This window comes from Leptidea sinapis, chromosome 3, assembly GCF_905404315.1.
Source record: "Leptidea sinapis chromosome 3, ilLepSina1.1, whole genome shotgun sequence".
In the NCBI taxonomy this organism is placed as follows: Eukaryota; Metazoa; Arthropoda; class Insecta; order Lepidoptera; family Pieridae; genus Leptidea; species Leptidea sinapis.
Window position 1 is genome coordinate 10,966,661 of NC_066267.1, and position 24,325 is coordinate 10,990,985.

General features: G+C 34.1%; 1 protein-coding gene and 1 non-coding gene across 2 annotated transcripts in view; both read right to left on the minus strand.

Annotated features, from left to right (window-relative positions):
* The window catches only part of LOC126979157 (lutropin-choriogonadotropic hormone receptor-like), a 57,162-nt gene that overhangs the window by 27,308 nt on the left and 5,529 nt on the right, over nucleotides 1–24,325 (minus strand). The gene's annotated exons all lie outside the window — the stretch shown is intronic.
* On the minus strand, nucleotides 1,885–1,957 carry Trnat-ggu (transfer RNA threonine (anticodon GGU)). The gene has a single exon. It is a non-coding gene; the product is annotated as a tRNA-Thr (tRNA).

Below are 24,325 nucleotides of genomic sequence, written 5' to 3' on the forward strand. Positions count from 1 at the left end.
AAATTTACTACGCATCCCTGTAAAATGAGGAGTTGAATGAAACCGACAACAGAATTAATTTTCTGGACTAAAACAATAAAATTTTACAAATATTTTCATTATCTACTCACATAATATTAGAGAAAAAATTCAAGTGAAGTGAGATTTTTTTTGAAATCTTATCATTAATTATGCAGTAGTAAATAATTTATTTATTTATTTTCTATAGCATTTCAACGTATTAAATAACATATGAACTTTGAAAATATGTTTGCTTATATATAGACTTGAATTTTATAGACGAAAAGGAACCAAATTCACAAATATTAATACTTCTTAAATTGTAGGAATTTATTTGTAAAAAACAGCATTCCAAGAATTATAGATAGTTTATTATAATATGCAATAATCTGACATTTAGATCAACATATTATTATAAATCTTAAGGTTATGTATGTTTATGTTAGTGGGTGTACACATGAATATTTAAATTGCCAGTATTTGCAAAGCTTGGTTTATTGATAATAAACATCAAAGTTGTTAGCAATTCCGTTCTGAATGACTTGTGAGAGAATTTATCTGGAATGAATAAACTTAATAATGTTCTTGAATACTTAATACCGCGCTGGCAAAATAATTTTTTCCAATACATTTACTGATGTCAGTTTGTGATTCAATCCAAAAATCGAAGTTAAAGATAAATCAATCGGTATCAGTTCTCTATCGAATATTACCAGAAAAACGGCAAAAGAAATAGGAGCTCAAAAAAACCTGCGGTTGCGTTAGCTCTTAACAAATCAAATCAAAATCACTTTAGTAATAGGTCACGGTCATCTTTATCTATAGATATATAATTAAACTTATTAGATTATTTCCCACTTATTGATGCTAAGTTCTATCTGAATACTGAACGAATCGACTTGGCCTTTGCGCGTAGTGCCCTCTTCCGTTTGACGATTTCCAGAAAGTGTCCAAAGAGGATGTAAATACTACGTAATAAGGGGCGGGACTGCCTAAGTAAAAATTGAAATTTAGTTAAGTATGAAACGTGCAGTCATTTGATATGTCAAAAGCATCACTCATACATACATACTCCTTTTTTTACAAGATTATAGCCGTCATCTGTCTCTCTGACTCTTAATGACTGCACGTATCATACAATCGCGTGAATCGCTTTTTTCTTACAGTTTCGCTTGGCTGAAAGTGTCCTATTTTGAAGAGTACTAAAGAATTCGTTAACTATTTGCCTATAATAAAATGTGTTACCAGGTAAAAAGTTAGCACGTATTCTGCCATAACTAATTTATATGTTAGTCTATGCGTTCTGTTGATATTCTGGTACAGAAAACAAACCCTGTAAATTGGGGTGACGAACGTCGAATCAAACAAAATGTGTATGGCAAAAACAAGAGTTTTGTAGTGGAATTGTGAAGTTACATATAGGAATATATTTTTAAGTATGTTTTCAGTCATTATGCAAATGTTTAAAGACTGAAAAATAACGTTAAACTGTGTTCGCTTCGAGTTGCGTACCTCAGGCATATCAAAACGGAAAGGTTGTTAATGCTGTTAGCAACCTTTAACACCGTTAACAGCATTAACAAGCTCGTAACAGTTTAAATACTTAGTATACTTGCATACGGAATCAGCTAACAGTTCAACATTCATTCCATCAAAGAATATATAATAGTAAAGGTACGGAAGTCTCACGCCGCAAAATCAATTAAAGAAATAGCGACTCTTGCGGTACAATAACATGTAATTTAGATTGGACAGTGTTAATAACCTATATTTTTATTAACCTAGAAGTTGCCTCTCTTTCTGTCGCGTGACTCTTATCTCTTCTGACGAAATTAGGGTTGACTTATTTACCTAAACGTGTAGGTACACGAAAACAAAATTTTATGAACGATGTGGGAATCGAACCCACGACCTCTGGCGTACCGTGCCAGTGCTCTCCCAACTGAGCTAACCGTTCGAGTGACGTATCGCCATAAAATCTTGTATGCTTTGTTCAACTCTCGGGTTGTGGCTTCATCTACAGGATCTACTTAACATTTGATAACCTGCTCAGCACCAATATTTGCATATTAGGAAATTGACTTGAGCTGTCGCTCTTGTAAATCTAAACAATTTGTTATGTTTTTAAAGTGATAACCCTCACTTCTAGGATTAATGGATTTCGTGAACGGAACGCCACAGGTCGTAGGTTCGAGTCTCGCATCGTTCATAAAATTTTGATTTTCAAATTTTATTTGTGTATTAATCTTAGAAGTGAGGGTTATCACTTTAAAAACATAACAAATTGTTTAGATTTGCAAAATTGGACACTACATGCTTGAACTAAATTGGGAAATATTAAAAACTTACTTTACTTTTTCAAATGGGTAGTTTTTGACTTCCAATAAGTGATATTATATCCTATATATCATTTGATTATTTTCTGTGGGGAACCATTAAAAATAAATGTTACGCGAACCATCCAGAGACAATTGAAGCATTGAAAGGTGAAATGGAAGTTGCCATTCAAGCTGAAACAATCGAAAATGTACTGAAAAATTGGGTTGATCGGATAGGTTACTGCGGAGCCAGTCGTGGTGGTCATATGAATGATATTGTGTTCCATTCTCAAATTCAACCTTTCCAATAAAACACTAGAAATGTAAAAAAATAAGCAGAAGTTTTTTTATAACGAATTTAAAACAACAGATAACCCACCCTATATTTGACAACTGTAAAGTAGTAAGAATTTGCTAAGCAATAACGTTGATACAATACTGTCGGTTATCATTCAATCTAACCGTGAATAATTCAATATTATGAGTGATAACAAGTATAACATACTAATAATTAATATTTATAAAGCTATCAACTTGATTCACATCAAGTAGTTGTTCAATAAATAATCTGTCCGTTATTTTGTAAATACAAAATGAATCACCGTTTGTATTTCCTATTATTATATCAGCTGTGAATCAATTACGCAGTTGATTTAATTAAATAGATTACTGACAAATTTAAACGGAATAGATATTTATTAGCTTTTGCGTTGCGAGTTTAAATACCGCGATATTTATGACGAACTCAAATCAAATTCAAATAATATTTATTCACTTAACTAACTAACTCCTTTACACTAAATACAGACTAAATCGTAAATCGTCTTGCAGGGCATTACAGCAGCATTGTTCTTGCGTACAAACACTATTATTTCGTTGTTTTTCAGTTTAAAGATAAGGAATGCAACAGAAATGCAGATGCCGATCTAAATTTTGGGTAGGTGAATTTTTAACATAAAACAAAAGAAGGAACTTTCAATCATTTCTACATTTTCCATATGAACGCAAAAAGAAGAACCCACACGAAGAACATACAATAAATTCACTTACCACTTCGTATCCTGAAGCAATGACCAAACCTACAGTAGATAAATTTTAGAATAATTAGGTGCCGCATCTAATAGTTACGACGCATAGTACGAGTACGTACTATGTCTCGCTTCACTCTTAGTTGATTTAGATTTGGGTTTATATATTTATCACTAATATAAAGTGGTATCCCAAGCAGTGTTCTTATTGTTTTACTTTCGATTCGTTCCAGTTTTTTAATATTGTTCCAATTGGCTAACCTAGTTATATGGTTTTGTCTATTACTATTTAACTGGCTTCTGAACTGAGTTTATATTGTTTCGTCTTGATCCATACATCAGTCTATTAAAAAATTTAAATGTATCGTAAAAAATAAATTAACATCTAAGGCCTATTATAATGTGAAAGATTATTTGAATGATAAAGATAGTTGGAATTAATGTTGTAAATTTTGTTAATGAATATTGTTATACTCATTTGAATACTATTGTAACTTCTGTACTTCTTCCTGACTTGCACTAAATAACTTATAAACTTTTACAGTGAATAAAGATTTTTTTAACTTTTGAGTTTATACGTCTTTTAAGTAAGCCAACGGTCAAAGCATGCATATTTGGCATCACATTCTCCTGTGGGTATCGTCATTATTAAGATCTTCTGGAGGGCAGTTTTTCTTCTCAATGTAACTTTAGTTATCAAATTTTGTGCAGCTCATCAAGTAAATCTCGGATTAATGCTTGTGATTTTCTAAGACCTGGTAGTTAAACTCCTTTGTATTCCATCGATATCATATCCAGGTCGTCTCCAACAGAAGTGCAATCACGTATGTCAGTGGTGGCTTTAGAACAAGGCTGATCAATGGTGAAAATCAGCAAAATACTGCGAAACAGTACTATTTGGTTTCAATATCTGCCTATGAAATCCATCAAACGTTGCACCTGTTTAGTAGTAAATGTTTGGTTTAAAAATGATGAAGTAGGGTTTCTGAATGGCATGGTATGTTACTGAATATTCTGTTGGGTCATAAATAATGAAACATAAAATGATAACATAACAATGTAGATAAATGACAATGATATAAACTCAGCCCAATGTCACGTAAACACGCGGGTACTAAATGTATCACAATGCGAAATTCTGTTGCTTTATGCTTTATCAGCAGTCAATGAACCACAACGGTGAATGACCAGCTGCTGGTGAAATATCTTTATATCTGGTCTCATTAATAAAAATATTTCTGACGTTTTAAAGGTTCTGAATAAACAAAGGGTAAATTGTTGTAATTATTTCAATCAATTCTGTGGTTTATTTTTCTAATGTCGCCAAACAGGTAAACAATAATTCACTGCAACAGGTTAAACTTACCTGATTTATTTAAAAATTTTTTGTACCCAATAGGCCGAAGAAAACATTTCTTCGCATTTTGTATGAAAACTCAAGACGTTATTCTGACATTTTATTAACATTTAATACAGTATATATGTGCTGTTTTGTTGGATTTATTTTTTTATGTTGCAGATAGAGACATGATCCTGTTTAAAATTTGAGATTTCTGATAAGAAAAAACACGACAAGTAGTTTTGGCAGTCGTGTCTTAGTGTTGAATTGACCGAAACTGTATCAGTTCTTCCATTTACAATTTTCTTATTTTTATTGTTTGTAAAAGGCATAAAAGGCATTTATTTTCTCAATATTGATTCCTTTAGAATTCTTTTTGATGTCATTTCTAATATACTAGACACTACTAACGCTTCGGAAATAAACGGCGCTCTAAGAGAGACGAAGCGGCGCAAGAAACTCTTCCAGTATTCTTTTTTTGAGCCATTTCATCTGACGTACATAATATTATATGGGATTCTTTGAGTCTACTCATTCACGTTTGTTTTTATCACGCTTCCGTTCATAATCCAAGATATTAAGCGCGAGCTTTTTACCTTACATTACCTTACTGAATTCACCAAAATTGAAACTGAAATTTCATTATGGAAACAAAAATTGCAACATGGGAAATGAAAATTTCCGCTTGGACTCTTTCGCGTATTATCAAAGAGCTTGGTGCTTTTAGTAGATATACAGGGCAGATCTTAAACAATTTTAATCTTAAACCCAGTTTTAGAGACTGGATCGATCAAAATTAAAAGTACAGGAATATCCTTTTCACCGATGAGATAATCTTCACAATGGAGGAGCAAATGACAAATGGCAATCAACAAGCAAAAGCATATAGTGTATGATCATAGCTCCTAAGGAGCTTCACAAGTGGTGGGAAAGTGTAACGTTATCTTAATATCTCTGCGTCTGTGCCAGCCATGGTTTTGTGGGGACTGGGGAGTGTCTTATAAAGGAATCACAACGCTTCATTTTTGTGAAAAGGAGTTAAGATTGCAGTCAAAGCGTTTAATTCAAATTCAAATATTTTTATTCAAAAACGGATGTAATATAACTTATCGAAAGTCAAAATCTACCACCCATTCCGAAACGAATGCCTCAGACCTGAGGAGAGTGGGCGGAACAAACTCAGCGGGCTTTTTTTTTCATCGAAAAAATATGTTTACAAAGTAATATTGTAGAATTAAACTTATTATTTAATAGCCTGGGGCGGTTGCTCCATTCCCAATCTGTGGTATCATTAAGTAAGTCATTTATGTTATAGTAACCTTTACCACACAAACGTTTTTTAACAATTCTTTCGAATATTGTAATACTTTTGTTTAAAACATTTTCTCGGATATTGTTATAAAAGCATATAAATTGCCCCAAAAAAGACTTACTAACTCGACTTATCCGAGTAAGAGTAGTAGACATTATAAGTTTATGTCTGTCTGTTCCTGGTGTTAACATTATGGTTATGACAGTTTCTAGCAAATTCACTTATGTTCCTATGAACATATATTTATTACATTACCAAGAATATATAAAACAGTAAGACTATCTTATATCGTGTTGTGATACATCTTAGCCATACCTACGCTTTTTATAAATGTACCATGGACTTTCAACCTGTACCTGTAACTCTCATGTTGTAGCTTCATCTTCATCAAGCTTATCGTGGGTTCGAGTCCCGCATCGTTCATAAAATATTGTTTTTCAAATTTCATTTGTGTATTAATCCTAGAAGTGAGGGTTATCACTTTTAAAACATAACAAATTGAATGTAACTCATCCAAGAATGAATATCTTCAGAATTCACACTGACTCAGGTAATCAGATTTTGATCTCGCTTGATGATTGCATTGTCAATAGTCACCATCAAATGCTTCGGTAGTAGGTTTCAACTAGGTTATATAAAAAAAAGGTATTATTAAAACGTTGTTAAGTTGTAAATCGGTAAATTTCTCACGTCTATCAGCGGCGAATCTTATCTTTTGTCGTACACATCTAAATTTGTGACTCAAGGTGATACCGCCACGATATGAAGCTGATTCCGTTCGGATCTAACACTATTTACTGTAGGGATTAACAATTGTTTCAGTTTAATGTTAGATAGGCGCTTACTGTACTCAATAACTTTTGTATTAATTTACATTTACTTTTTTGGCTTACCCTTGTAAGTCATTGACGTTTGAGTATGTTTTTTGCATCACTTTACATATTATATTATATTTTAATTGAAATGATTTGTTAATCGAAGAAAATGTAAATCATGATATAAAAGAGTGGTAATGAGTTTCTTGCTACTTCTTCTCATTAGCTCAACCCTTAACGAAGTAGCGGTAGATTCAATAAGAAAAAATATTTTTTGACATTCATAAGTGTCATTTCCGTGACCTACATGAATAAAGAGATTTTGATTTGATTTGCACGTATTATATTTAAAATCATTCTAGGTAAGATAATTTATACGTATAGATAGACTCTCTGGCTGTTAGAAAACCGAGTAAAACAGACCAGGAATATTAGTTTAGTGTGCGTGACAACCTATGTCTTACACTCGCGATTGGTATGACACTTTGTGCGTGAATCGCATCGAAGTGAATTTCAGTTTTTTATAAATCCCGCGGGAACCATTAATTTTTCCGGGATAAAATGTATGTCCTTTCCCAAGCTCTAGTCTATCAGTGTTCCAAATTTTATCAAAATCCGTTCAGTAGCTCCGGCGTAATAGCGTAACAAACAAACTTATATTCACATTAATTATAATATTAGTAGGGATTATTCCTTTACTATCAGACCCTCTATTATCTCCATAAAACATTTCAAGGGTGTTAAATAATAATAATAATAATAATATTGACACACTTAATACACAAATTATCTTGCCCCAAGTTAGGCATATATAGCCTGTGTTATGGATTGCAAGACAACAATATATTTAATACAATATACTTACTTAAACATACATAAATACATATATATAAATACATAAATTAAACATCCATGACTCGGAAACAAACATCCATATTCATTGCTTGCACCTACCGGAATTCGAACCCGGGACCTCTAGATTAGTTGGTAGAATCGCTAACCTATAGGCTATATATATGTATGTATTTACGTCAAAAAAGACACAAGGTGAGTTTTATGGGCCGATATTCTCACCATAGGCAAGGCTACCGAATGGGTTTTGGCGTTGAATAATAATTTTCATACCCTTTAAAGAATGAAAATAATAAAATTTGATTCATTAATAAGGTCTCATTCACCGTTTTAGCTAACAATTCTTGGTAGTCTTGGTGATCCAAAATATCTTTTAATTGTTAAATTTTATATTGTCTCTAGCTGACTCGACAGACGTTGTTCTGTACATAATGAATCAAATATTGATTTTAATGAATTTTCCAATAATATTTCATAACATCAAGAATTATTTCGTAAAATATGCTCCCTGTCGTTGTAATGAAATTGTTTCACAGCAGAACTGTCAAACCGTGCAATGTCAATAAATTCTCTCATATAAAATATGTCCATACAAAACAAATATGGGAAATAAAATTAATTATGGGTCCCATCCCAATCTCTCAAGTTGTACTAAACTGCACTCCATGAAATAATCGAAACCAAAATCCGTTCATTATTGTAGGAGTTCACTGGAAACAAACATCAGATCACTGGTCTTATATATATTAAGATGTTTTTTCATCGTTAATTATAATCTAAATATTTATAGTTTAAATTTCAATTGGCTTCCGATTCAATAACGTATGAGAACAGTGAGGCGTCGAGCTAAATTTATATATTAGTTTTATTGCATCACAAACATACATAAACTATACATTTTACTGGCCGACGCACTTTCAAGATGCCTTTTACAGCATCGTAAATATTTGATATTTTTGTATTATAGCAATGTGAATAAAATAAGCAAGTTTTTGGTGGTATATATTTGTCTTATTTCTGGGTATCGCAGTTTTATGAAAACATTAATAGCTGGAAGACGTCCACTGCTGGACAAATGCCTCACGCAGAGATTTCCACGACGATCGGTCCTGCGCTGCCCTCGTCCAACGTATTCCAATTATTACTGACTATGTTTATCTATAGGCAGTAAAGTCCTCGAATGGCTAACACGTACCGGAAGCCCTAGTGTTAGTAGGCCCTCCACAAGATGGACCGATGATCTGGTGAAGATCGCCGGAATACGTTGGATGAGGACAGCGCAGGACTGATCGTCATGGTTATCTAGAAGTAAACGACTTCCGGCTGAAATGATGATGATTTTTTTTAATGAAAATAAGGGACGAGACGAGCAGGACGTTCAGCTGATGGTATTTGATACGCCATGGCCATTACAATGCAGTGCCGCTCAGAATTCTTAAAAAACCCATAAATTCTGAGCGGCAAAACAATCGCGCTCGTCGCCTTGAGACATAAGATGTTCAGTCTCATTTGCCCAGTAATTTCACAAGCTACGGCGCCCTTCAGACCGAAACACTGTAATACTGTTACTGCTTCACTGCAGAAATAGGCGCCATTGTGGTACCCATAATCTAGCCGGCATCTTGTGCAAAGGAGCCCTCACTGGTGAAATAACTGGTGATGCATTTGTGGCAATAGGTGGACGAGCGTAATGTGTCACCTGTTGCTAAGTGATCACCGCATCTCTCTTGCAACACCAGAGGAAACAACAAAAGCGTCTGTCATGTGATTCCTCTGGTTTTGTACCATTATGTGGTGGTGCGATGGTGTGTTGTGGTGTGAATAATGATCACATAACATCAGTACTCGACTTCCATAAATAAATTATAACTTCACCAAATGTCCCAACGCTGTAACACCACTGGTTTTCCAACCAGCTTCGATACTGAGTTGGGACGTTTTTAAAAACTCTTTGTGACGTATTTAAAATATTCTTCTCCATTTTTATTTTTTACATTTATCGCTACGATATTATGCAAATTAATCATGAAATCCTACACTAAAAGTTAGGTATGCCTAAGCATAATTTAAATAACTACCGAAGTTTGGAAAACTAAAATAAGAGTCATTTTTAGTACCTCTAACAGAACACTAAAAGCAACAAGCTGAGTAATGATAAAAAACATAATGTGTCCATAATCAAAACATCGAACGAAAACAACAATTTATATTTATTAAATTTAGCAAGTTTCCGGAATCCGAGTAAGCTAGTACTTGTAGAAAACACTGATCTACTTGAACATTGAGCAAATAAAGAATTTGATTACGCAGAAGAGTGGACACTAATTGAGCTCGTCCAAATTTACTTCGCAAATGTATGGGTTCACTGTGATTGGTGATTAGCGCGCCGCCCACGAAATTATATTTGGACATCCCAACGTCTGGAAACAAACGACATGGATGTCCAACGCCATGTAGCCAATACTTTCAGACATAGGTATCCTATTAATTATGTCTATTATAAATTTTGAAATATTAAAGAAACTAAAATCAGTAAAATATAGCATCTACTAACAATACTGTAATAGGTAGTTATTGAGATAGATTTGGCTTCTAAGAAACACGGTGTCATCAATATTAACTATATTGACATATTATATAAATGTCTCAAACTAACGAGTGTATTGGTGGCCCGCTCAGAAAAAGGTTTTTTCAAGAATCCTAAGCGGCACTGGATTGTAATGGACACGACGTATCATCTCTTAACATAACAATTCTTAAAAACATAATAACTCTTGTAACTACAATACAATATATATTTACGCCATCTTCCAGGCCTCTCTCTCTTTCTTCGTATGTAGCTTCATCTCTTTCACTGCTTTGGGTCAACCTTTTATATGTAGCAGTCAACTCATGAAGTCTTTACATACACCGAGCAGATATCCGTCACCCGGTTACTTTCCATGTTGTTCGCACTTCGATGACGAAGTTAAGAGTCGTTGGAACTAAATGGATCCAAATAGATAAAGAGACGTGTGGATATCGAGGAGCGTTTGTTGAAAGACTAGCCCCCTTATTCATAATAGTCTACTAACTTAAAGCATTGCTAATTCTCACTCTGTCTTCTTCTATTGACCTAAGTCAGAATAAGAAAAAACACTCCTAAGCGTCTGTTTAATGTTAGCGGACCATTATAAATAAAAGGTGTATAAAAAATAACGGCTTGCACTGCGGGAGTGCCGGCAGAAGTAAAAACTTGAGAATTAACGTTATGCATTTTAGGATATTTTGAAATGGTTAGGTAATAATTGCACACGAATTGCTTTATTTATTAGTATAAAAGTAGCATTTATGTGGTTAAATACAATATTCATTGATTATATTTATCAGCGCTATCGTTCACAAAAATGACAATTTATATTACATAAAAAATTTACAATTCAGAACACTTATGATTATTTTACATTAAAAAGTTTATCTCGCAGAAAAATCAACTTTCATCCATAATTTGTACGACTGTATTACGAATTTTCGATCAGGTCATGTGTCCTGACGCGAGTTTAACATTTTATACTCCATCCTAAGAAAAGGGCTATATGCTGCCAAAGAACTTTTCACTTCAATAAACCAGTTAGTATGCTAAACGCCGTTCAGCTGAACGTCGATAATTTAATTTAATATGAGTGTAATAGTGTGTCCGTGTGTGGTCCAAATTAAAGAAAACCTTGAAATAAAGGCACAGCTGATCTCGCTGAAATCACGGCCGGTTATTATAGATATTCGCCGGTTTTTTTTTTAATTTCATCATAAAATATGGATTGCTCAGCAAAATATAGCACGTTTTTAACGTAAATAACACGAATGTCACGTCTCGTTAACGAGATGTGTATACACGATACTTCTTTGGTCACGATTCAGTTACCGAGTGTGTTTATTGATATCATTTACTTCGATGAACCTACTAGCTCGGTCATTTCAATTTATATTAATAACTTAGTACCCAAGATTCTGAAGGCGCTCGCAATGCGTATCTATATCCTTGTCTTAATTATAACACCTTATTATGTAATAACTACATAAGTACTGTCGTGAATTTATTTATTAATGTCCTATACAAGTACATACAGCTATGATACGAACTGACGAGGCAATTTATATGTTAACATAATGGTAATTGATAAACAAATTATATTCCGAGATTTTGCTTGTTAACTTGATTGGAATTATTGAAACACCACTTGCTGCGGCACTCCACAAATCGTAACATAAATAGTATACGGTACGGCACTGATTTGCGACAGAAAAATTCAAATTAGTATGATTGAGCAATAGGTATTCTATTGCTAATTATTAAACATCTGTGCTTCAAATTGTTCAGTACGGAACAAATTAAACAAGAGTTACAGAATAGTTTGCAAATTAAGAGCAATTGCTTCACCGTATTCTGCAACTGCACGTTGATTGACCGAATTTAAACGTGAAAGAACAAGAAAGAATCCACCAAAATAAACCCTCGGATCTGAAAACAATGATTTAAAAGGTTTAAAAATGTTTTAGAAGATCGTCAAGTCACAAGTTCGTTTTATTTCCGAAGAAAGAAAGATATCGACTGGTAGTATGTATGCTATTTTACACGAATTCTTACTCATACACAAATACAAAAGTCATTGAACATAATAGCTCTTAGTACTTTGGAACTATTATATCAAGATCCTGAACATTTCTTATCTCGATTTATAACATTGAATGAACCGTGTCTTCACCATTATGGTAAAAAACAAACATAATTTTAGTTGTATGTCAAGGAAGAGACAATCAACTCCAAACACTAACGGCCTTACAAATAAGCTGGCAACAAAATGGTATAAAGTTATAACTGATGATAATCAAAGAAAATGCAAAATGTTTACAATATCGTTGACAACACTGTCAATACAATGATAATTCTGAAGTTTTCCGAATGACAAGCTGCCATGCAAATAATTACCAACGCGGGAAACATTATACGTCCGAACAAACCATTCGTAAGCAAAATGTCTATTTGTAAATATTTTACATATTCTTGGTTTATGCTTAGTTATACCTTTATGCCAATTTTATTTTAAGGCCGTAAGAAATTTAAGGAGAGACAGATCATTGGCTCTCTTTTCTGGAGTAAAGGGGTCATAATTATTGAATAACTTGACAATGGAGCTTTTACTGTCTTTTTGAAATAACTGAGAACTGCAATTCGTGAGAAACGGCGTGGCAAACTTGCAGAAAATTGTTTTATTCCATCAAGACAATGCCCTGGCTCACAGGTCCGCCGTTGCTCTGTCTGTGAGATGCTGGTCTGAAATACTTGAGGATCCTCCATATTCACCTGACCTAGACCTCAGTGATTTCTATCGATTTTTAAATTTGAAGGATTAGTTAACAGGACGTTGCAGTCGGTGCAGTACAGGAATATTAAGGTGCGCAGGATAAACAGTTTTTAAAGAAAACAATTTTAAGCTTAGAAAAAAAACCCAAATACTAAAAGGTAACAATATTGAAAAATAAAACTAGATTTATTAAAAGTTACCGATAACAGAGATATTCTCACTTTTAATTGAAGACCGTATGAATTTACAAACACTGTGATATAATATGATAAACAGCTTGACGTATAGATGGTACTATTAAAATTGTGACGAGTAAACATTGCACCTTATAATATAATTAAAATCTTTTCGACTTCATTCCATTTTCGTGACGTACGTAGAACTTTGATGCGTGATAAAAACAATTGACAAATGATGTTCCACCAATTGTTTTTTATAGTAATAAAAGAAGGTTCCAACGTTTCAAGAAATATAACATTCGAAATTCAAACAGTTCCGATAAGCTAGAAGTGCAAAACTTTTAGTGTGCCCCATGAAAAAGTATTTGATTAAAATTATAACGCTTCTGACATAACAATATTTCATTAGTTGAAAAAACTCCATTAATTTTGATTATTAATCTGATATTGATTTTAATGTCGTACTTCAGGGGGCACACCTCATAAGTGAACACAAGTAAATTACTTAAAACGGGGGCTCTAATTAAGTTTCCTTCTAATGACGTCATCGCTACAATCCGTAAACAAGCAATTAAGAAATTGTAATAGACGACACTGTTCGTGTTATAACTTATAAGTTAATGACGCCACAGACACGTGGATATGAGAATCTACTTACGTACATACTATAAAGAATTGTTCTTTAGTTGATATGGTTCGTATAGATACTTGCACTATTACATTCTCCTGTTCGTCATTCTGCAAATATTTGTACTTTTATCGTAACATATTTCCAACAATATATATCACTTAGGTTAATATTAATGAAAATACAACCAAAGATTTTTTATGAAATAGTAGAAGAAATCTGTGGTCACCGGATCAACCGGTAACTGATCAACGCCTCATATCATCTCTCTGGAGTTACAAGATGGCCTTTTAGATGCGTGTCATTTATCACTAAAAGAGAGCGAAGCCCTTCCATGCAACCGTGGGCCGAAATGTAACGAGATAAATATAATCAATTTGAATAGACAATGAATGAGATTTTAAGGATTTTGTCAATGAGTGTGCTGAGTTCTACAAGATTTGATAAAAGTTAGGTTATGTTACAATGTTGTTGACTATAAATTCAAGACATATTTTCTAGCTCAACTATGGTCTGATATTCGCCAATGCTGAATGCCAATCAGAATGACACGAATTCGAATCCCAGACAAACACACAGAAACATAAACAGATCGTTGTGTACGACATAAAAATAGTGATTGTTGGGAAAGAAAGCATACTTCTAGCATCCAAGTTTCATCTACCTAGTGCATTGTAAAGATTAGTAAAATGAAAATGAAAACGTTTATTGAACTCATATCTTTAACAATGGCTTAAAATAATAATATCAAACAAATTAAAATATTATAAAAACAATTCAATTCCAAGCTGCTTTATCATTTAAATAATCTTGGGTACTTAGCCTTTGTTGCATAATTTACTTGTTTATATGGCTTTGAATGTATTTATAGACAGATTTTCGATCTGTTCGGAAAGTTCATTGTTCGGAAAGATATGAATACATTGACATTAAAATAATTGCTGACTTTATGAAGCCTTGTGGCATGAATCGCAAATTTACACTTATTTCTAGTATTAATATTATGTAAATCACTTAATCTTGTGAAATTATATCTATTCTTTTGAACAAACATCAAATTCTTATAAATGTACCGTGACACTACTGTCATAATACCAACATCTTTAAATTTATTATTATGGCTCTCTTCTGCACCACAAATACTGTATTGATCTCAGCAGAATTACCGCATAAAAGGATACTATATTTCAAAAAGCTGTGAAAGGAACTAAAATGTGCTATTCAGTCGGTCAGTCAGTTTTCTCATCTTCTTAACCGCATATGCTGCAGAGCTTAATCTGTTTGCTAAGGCAGATGTATGGTTGCCCACTGAAAATTCTCATCTAGAGTTATACCTAAGAACACGGTTTTAATTACAAGATCCAACAATTCTCCGCTTAATTTAATATGTTAATCTTTTTCACTTTTGGTAATATGAATTTTTGCATTTAGTTTCCTTCCCATTTAAAAGAAGATTGTTTACATTTTACCATTATTTAACTTTAGCAATAGCATTGTTTACATCGTCAATACTATAATTACATGTCGATTAACTTTAAATAATAGTGATTTATCATCTGTAAACAATACTATAACATGTGTGTTCTTTATTAGATAGGGTTATAATTGAGTTAAGTCATTGATATAGATTAAAAACAGAAATGGTCCAAGAATTGAACACTGGGGGATTCCCATTCCTTTCCATTCCCATTTCACAAGGAAAGACGTAAGTAAGTAATAATCAATAGGTACTTGTGCCTATATACCTTGAATAAAACAAATATATTATTATACATCATTTTATTCATCTTCTATTATTATATTTATAATATCTTCTAGGAACTGGGTAGGCGGCTTAGTGAGTAGTTAGGTAGTAACAACCACAGCCTTATATAGGTTGCGGTGTTCTTGACGATAAGTCAAGACTTCTCTATAGTCAAGTTTTATCACTTAGTGCAAAGGTTTATTTTTGTTATTGTGTAATCGGATACTCAATTAATATATAGTCTTACAAAGCTATATTTCTCATATTCTGGTTCTAGATTGCGAAATAAGCTTATTTTTAATATTCTAAGAAAAAAAATATTACGTCCGTACAAAGTACATAATATGTCAGAAGTGACCTGGTACAAGTTGCTAGGATGACACATGCTCACACACACTCTTCTTCAATTATGATCGCCTTCCTATCTTCCTATTTTCTGCCACGTTAAATCTTATGAATTTATGTGTCTGTCTCTTTTTAGTATCGCTTTTTCGTTTCATCGACGTTAAAAATCACAATGATGCTAAAAAAGTGTTCACTTCAAAAAGTGGCAAATTTAAAAAAAAACTAATCGTATTACATTTGGGCCCACCATTTTCCATCTCTTTTATATAATCTTGGGTAGTAGTAGTAACACGATCATATGATATTGTGTTCAGCTGTGCCTTAATTGAGTGTACTGAATGTTTATTTAGCGAGCGTTTGACCCAAATAAGAATATGTGATATGAAGCATTTGTTTGACAACGTCTTCGGGCTATTTGGAAACATTCCAAGCACTCCGTCAATTGGTATTTTTAAAAGTCGGCGTAAACGTTGTTGAACCTGTATTCAATTTAACCGTCAATATATGTAAGTACTTAGGATCAGTTTTTTCAATTCAATTCAAATATTTTTATTAAAAATAGAATTTTAAAATACTTATTGAACGTCAAAATTATACCATCATTTTGAAAAGAAACTCAGCGGGGTGTATGTTTTCAATCTTTCTTCGTTATAGTTAAATTTGTTCATTAAATAGGTAACCCCCAGGCTTATTATTATGAAAATAAATTATGATAGTAACCTTTTACCAAATAACGTTTTTTTAAAAATTCGTTTCAATTTTATAGCACATTTATTTTGTGTGTGTGTCGCGGTGAGTTTCTTCATCTGGCTAATAAACAAAAAAATATATACAGGGTGTCCCAAAGTTATGGTACATGAAGGGAAAGTACCTTAAATATCGAAGATAGGCTATTTTACTTAAAGAAGACTTTATGTTATATTTAAAAGTTAGTAATTCTGCATTCAAAAATTTTCTAAAAATTACTTGCCTCGTCTAGGAATCGAACTGACTTAAATGTAAAAAAAAAACACCTGCAGACAGACTAAATAGCCTGCAGAGACTTGCCTGTATGTAGATAACCGGGGCCATGACGTCTACTCCTGGTGCGGCCATTGAAGCAATGCTAAACCTACCGCCTCTTCCACTGTTCATACAGCAAGAGGCGAAGGCAAGCATGCTGAGGGCAATCGCCCAGGGGGTTCATGTAACTGGATGTCGCAAACGCTTAGGACTTTAGAAGACTCAGTTCTGCGAGACCACATATTAGGCATGTTACCTAATCAGATGATTCCACAATTAATCTCTGTTCAACACTATATTTTGGAACTACCTTCCAGGGACGACTGGATGAACAACAAAGTCTCGTGGAAGAACGGGAGCCTCATGTGGTTCACCGATGGGTCCAAAGTGGAAAATGAAGTTGGCTGTGGGGTCTATGGAGAACGTCCCAGGTTTAAATCCAGCACAAACCTGGGGAGCTTTACCTCCATATTTCATGCAGAGGTGTACGCCATCTTGGAATGCGCGGAAACCAATATCCAAAAAGGCTACTTCAATCATAACATATACATTCACTCTGATAGTCAGGCAGCATTGTTGGCTTTAGACGCTGACTTGACGACGTCCAAGTTAGTCAATAATTGCGTTGAATGCCTGAATTCATTAGGCATGAAAAACAGAGTGATTCTCACATTCGTCCCAGGGCATGCCGGAATCGTAGGCAATGAAATGGCCGATGAGCGCGCAAGAGCTGGGGCTAAAGCAGCCCAATATGGTCCGGAACCCATTTGTAGACTACCTAAGAGCGCCATCCGACACACCCTGAGTAACCAATGTAAGCAAGAAGCACTTAAACACTGGAACAACTGTTTAGGTTTAAACCACTCTAAAGCACTGATAAGGGCATTCCACAGCAGCTTTGCGAATGAAGCCCTATCTTTGAACAGGAAAAATCTATGCATACTCACTAGGATGCTAACCGGGCACTGTCGCCTAAGCAAGCATCAAAGACGATCTACCGTTTGTAGTAGATGATAGCCATGAGATTGTATTGTTTGCTGATGATACTTCACTTATTTTTAAAGTGAAGCGACGTGCGGATGTTGATGACGAGGTAAGCAATGCACTCTCAAAGATAGTGCGTTGGTTTGAGACGAATAATCTGCACTTAAACAGTAAAAAAACAAAGTGTTTACGGTTCATTACACCAAACACAGTGGAGGTACAAACCAACGTACATATAAATGACCAGAGATTGGAACTTGTGGACACTACGGTCTTCTTGGGTATCACGTTAGATAAAAAGCTTCAGTGGGGTCCACATATTACCCATCTAGCAGATAGACTCAGCTCTAAGGCATATGCAGTTAGAAAAATTAGATAGTACACGAATGTTGCGACCGCTAGATTTTCACAGCATCATGAGGTACGGTATATTACTATGGGGTCATGCTGCTGACATTGATATAGTGTTTGCACTGCAAAAGAGAGCTGTTCGTGCTCTATCAGCTTGGTTATAGACAGTATCTCAAAGAAAAATTTAAAGAAATAAATATTATGACTGTTCATTGTCAGTACATTTATGAAAATTTAATATATGTTCACAAAAATCGTCACCTTTTTGCTCTTAATAGTGATTTTCATTATTATAACACTAGAAATGGACTAGGATTGCTCCAAAAAGTCCCAGCCACTGTTCAGGCATTATCTATAAATAAATTTAAATGTTTTATAAAAAAATGGCTCTGTCGTAAATCCTATTACTCCACTGCTGAATATCTAAATGATCGGACAGCCTGGGACTAGATTGTGATTATTTTATAGCGATAGAAATGACTGTACAATATTGTATATTTTTATTGAAAAGAGCGCAAAAAAAAGAATGCTGGGAGAGTTTCTTGCGCCGCTTCTTCTCTCTCAGAGCGCCATTTGTTTCCGAAGCGGTAGTAGTATCTAGTAGTATAAGAAATGACATCAAAAAGAATTCTAAAGGAATCAATTTTGAGAAAATAAATGCCTTTTATGCCTTTTAAAACTTTATTAAAACATAAAGAAATACATAATATATTATTAAAAATTATATTATTGTAAATGCTGTAACATAATACAATCATGTTACAATACTTAACATTTTATCAAATTTCGTCTTACTAGACTTGTTACACGTGTTTGTTATATGTAAGAATGCAAAGGCGTTTCGTATCGATATAGTGATAACTATATCGTAGATCCAATTCACCCCCCGCTGGTTCACTTATAAGTGATCACTTACACGCATTGTTGTTGTACATTTCAAGTATTTGTAATTGTAACTGTTTATAATACATAAGAGTTTTAAAATGTCATAATTTGAGGTTGGGTTATATATATACTTTTAATGGTTTTTTTTTCTGGAACGGTGCATTACCTTACAACCAGATTGGTAGCATTATAATCGTGGACTAAAACTCTGTCAATTTCAATATTTTTAACATCATAATTCGTTCTATGGGATACTAAGTTTAAACCATAGTGAAAATAAGAATACCTACTCAAATATAACGTTGCGTCATCAACAATTGTCACGCAAGGACTATGAGGTACCGAGTAAAGCTCAGTGAGCTCTGAAAGAGATTTAGATACAATTTATAGTCCATTCATTTAGTAGTCTAGACCTAATAAGGAATCCAAGCAGACGATGTTGCGGGCTGAAGTTCGTATAATATAATCATTGATTTTAAACGGCAATACTTTGAACACTGCGCTTACACTAAAATATTTAATTTCTTACAATTCTAAAGTCGTCCTTTGAGTATGTATAGATAAAAATTCTTACATAAACATTTACAGATATGATAAACAAAAGTAGAAGAATTAAAGAGTAAATAACATTACCTTCGATTCTTGTAAACAAATGATTCAGTAAGAGTCGGTATATCTTTCAGCGCGATGTGAAAACTATGTAAAAATATGTTTGTTGATTGGGTGTTCCTGAACTGAACGAAGGTCGGGTTTATTATGACGGCTCGCGCCAAAAATATCGGCAATATTAAAACGATTAAACTAACCTATTATTGTGCTTCTTAAAAACTATCTGAAAAGTGTTAAGATATTCTGTTGCAAATATCTCATAATCATTCCATACTGAAGCAATTTGCCAGAGCTTCCTGTGCACAGGAAGCCGGGTAGATTATGGCTTCCACAACGCCGCCTATTTCTGCCATAAAGCAGTAATGTGTAAACATTTCTGTGTTTCGGTCTGAAGGGCGCCGTAGCTAGAGAAATTACTGGGCAAATGAGACTTAACATCTTATGAATCAAGGTGACGAGCGCAATTGTAGTTCCGCTCAGAATTTCTGGGTTTTTTAAGAATCCTGAGTGGCACTGCATTGTAATGGGTAGGGCGTATCAATTACCATCAGCGTCGTCAACGTCCTGCTCGTCTCGTCCCTTACTTTCATTAAAAAAAACACAATAACAGCCTAATTTGCAAATTATTTGGCTTATACATTATTAGTACAGTTTTGCACTTTCAGTAAATAAATACCTATTGTGTCATACCAAATTATTTTGAATGCATAAATTTTAAAGTCAATGTAAAGACTATAATGGAAAATATTTTATTATTTCAATGTGTCATCATCATCATTTCAGCCGGAAGGCGCCCACTGCTGGATAAAGGCCTCTCCCCAAAGGTCTTCATAACGATCGGTCCTGTGTTGCCCTCATCCAACTTACTCCGGCGATCTTGACCAGATCGTCGGTCCATCTTCTGGGAGGCTTACCAACAGAACGTCTTTCGGTATATGGTAGCCATTCGAGGTCTACTGCCCAAACGGCCATCTGTCAGTCGAACTATGTGCCCTGCCCACTGCCACTCTTCAGTTTCGCAACCATTGGTTGCATTGGTTTTCCTATTTTGGTTGTCGCAGGGAATTTCCGAGCATAGCCGTCTTCATTGCCCTGTGAGCGACCATGAGCTCTCTCATAAGGCTCATAGTTAGCGACTACATCTGCTTTCCGTACGTCATCACTGAAAACACACACTGGTTAAAAACCGTCGTCTTCAGACACTGTGATATTTGGGGCGAGAAGATTTTACGGAGCTTCCCGAACGCTGCCCATCCGAGTTGGATTCGACGAGTGACCTCTTTCCCGAAATTGGACCTGCTGGATTATTTGTCCGAGGTAGACGTACTCATCAACAATTTTGAGAGTACAGTAACCAACTGTTATGGGGTAGGTGCGATATAGGCATTAGACATGATCTTGGTCTTGTCCGTGTTCATTTTGAGATCTTAGGAAGCTGTATTGAGGCCATCGAGGAGATGGCTTAAGTCTTCCATGGTATTAGCCATGATTTCAATATCGTCTGCGAATCGAAGGTGAGTGATGTATTCGTCATTGATATTGAGGCCCAGCTCGTTCCAGTCCAGAAGACGTTTTCCCTGACATGACAGCTTATAAGGGTTGACAAAATTTTTGGCTTTGATAATTAATATTTTTACGGGGTATTTTGTAACACGTTGTATAGTGAAATTGTATAACTACTTTACTGTTTTGATTTATTATACTTTGGCCACTGACCTGTATAAATACGACTGGACAGGCTGTTCCATGTGTTTGACAAATTTTTTTGTGCCTATTTGAAGCGCGACTTGCGAGTGTCCAGAGAGCTAATTTTGACTAATAATGCAAATGGCTACAAACGAACGTACAATACTCTGAAGTATTTTTGCATTTTTAATTAATTTTGTTCGTTTTCCGTGTTATTTCAAGTCAATTCAAGAATCAACTTATTAAAGTATTGTAAATAGTTTCCCACTATCTATCGATGTTTGCTAATGTTGTCTTCACTAGTTTTAATACTTCAGACTCTCGCTACATGGCCAAAATGCGCCAAAATGGCGAATATCAAACAGGCACAAAAGCACTTTGACAGCAGCCAGTCCAGTGGTATATAGTAGAGGTCAGTTTCACTAAATAACGAACTCTAACTCAACAATCTAACATAATTCCACAGCTGCCAGTAGTGATTGTTTACGATATGTTCTGATATTACCAGACAAATAACGATAGGTATGCTATGATGACCCCGCGACTGCTTACCTCAGTTGTTTGAATAGCTTGTTTGCCCTGCGAATGTAGCGGTATAAGGAGTCTACTGGGTTATAGGTCGATAGTTATAGTACACAAAAGACAGTTTGTTATACTTTTCTTCACAGCATTTATATTATGTGATGAACGTAACCATGTTAAACAATTATACATAAAAAAGGTGCGTGTATTACCCCTATATGACCCCTATAGCCCAGTGGTTAGTGAACCTGCAGTAGGTGTAGACATTTATATGATGAATATGGATGTTTGTTTCAGAGTCATGGATGTTTATATGTATTTATATATGTTTAAGTAAGTTTATTGTATTAAATAAATCTTTATCTTGTACCCATAGAACAGGCTTTGCCTAGTTTGGGGCAAGATAATTTGTGTAAGAGTGTGTCAATATTATTATTATAATAGATTATTACGTAGGCGTGTGGAAGTTATCTGGCGTAATTAAAATTAGATTTATAATTACAGGCGATTAATTCATTACAATAAAATATTAAAACAACTGGAGTAAACTTGAAATAATTAATTTTGATAGAATACGGAGGCAGTGAGGTTCGCTTTCAATATAAACGTAAGTACTGGGACTATGATTTTTTTAGGAAAATAAGGGAAGAGACGAGCAGGACGTTCAGCTAATAGTCCTGCCCATTACAATGCAGTGCCACTCAGTATTCTTGAAATACCCCAAAAATGATTATACCTAGTATTATTGTATGTAGCGTTAACACAAAATTTGTTGTTTATCCGTTTATAGATTTTATTCCGTTTTTGGAAAAACACGAACGTTTGACTCTATGCTTCGTGTTTTTCTCGTGTTAATGATTAACAATGGGAGAATATATTAAATGGTAGGTAGGTGTTACATCTTAACTAATATTAAATAAACGAATGTGAGTTTATTTGTTACACTTTCACATCTAAACTACTCAACCGATCTTCAAAGAATTTTGTACACAAATTTTCAGGGTATAGAAAGTGACATAGGACACAGTTTATCAAGAAAATAGTTATTTGTTCAACATGTGAGCAAAGTTATTTTTTGCTGCGAGTGATGACTTTAAATTTGATTTAAAGGCACGAGACAAAAAAAAATTGCTCTCGTGTGAAACATACAACTTGTCACCTCGACTAGCTAGAAAAGTGCTTACATATAGTAAGAGATACAATTAAGATAATATTTAAGTGTTTATTATAAATATCAAACCCTAATAAAAAGTTGACAAATTTATAAATCTCAATTTCGAGAATGAGTCTGTGACAATGAGTTAATACGCTAGGCTAAAATGAGTTTCGGAACGCACCGGATCGCATTGTTTATTTTTTTAAAGCGGAGTAATTCCCGGATGTATGGTCACGTGGGGTTCGAAATTTAAATCACTTTGCCTCACGCTCGCAGCAAAAACGCTTTTTGACAACAGTTTTCACGTAGCAATAGCGCCCTTTTCGTGCTAGAGAGGTGAAATCAAAATTATTTATGAGTGACAAAAAATTTGTCTAAGCCAGTGTTTCCCAACCAGTTTTAGGCCATGCCCCACCTTTACATTTCTAAAATTTGTAGTTATTATTATTGTTATTATACATAATTATTAACTTTTAAAATTGTTTCGTTCGCATAAGAAATATAAATTTAAGTTTTGCGAAGAAATCACAATAAAATTGTTACCAAAACATCGTAAGTAAAATCAAAACATAAAATGAAAAACTGAAATACAAAATACTTTAAATTTAATACTTGCTGCACAGATATTTTATATTAGATTCCAATTTACTTAGCTGTAATATGTAGCTGTAATAGCAAGTGTCCGCGTTGTGTTATTTTTTTTAATCCACTAAATTTTTAAATCCACATTCAGCTAAATACGAAGATGGAAACGGTAGTAAAAGTTTACTAGCACATTTTTTTGTTAAATTTGTTACCGGTTGCATTTAAAATTAAGCATTGTATTTAAATAACCCTAACCGAAAGGGTTAAGGTCGTGTCGAGTCTATTTTTAAATTGACCCCCTTAACTATAAAATTGCCCCCCTGTGGGGCCCCACGGTGGAAAATGCGGTCTAAGTTAAATGATCGTCAAACATAACATTTTCCCGAGCGCTCGGCATGTTTGTTCAACTTATTTATTGTGGATAAAACGCTGCATAAAGTTCCATCTAGCGTTCCAAACAAAAAGGTTAAATATATATATGTATATTTTATATATTATTTCTTTTCGTAATTCAATTGAGTGTAGTATTACATATTATCAAGCTGTATTGTTTAAAATTACACTTGATAAATGAATGCTAAAAAAACACATAATAATAAAAATAGAATGACATTAACGATGAGTTATTTTTTTTAAATGAACA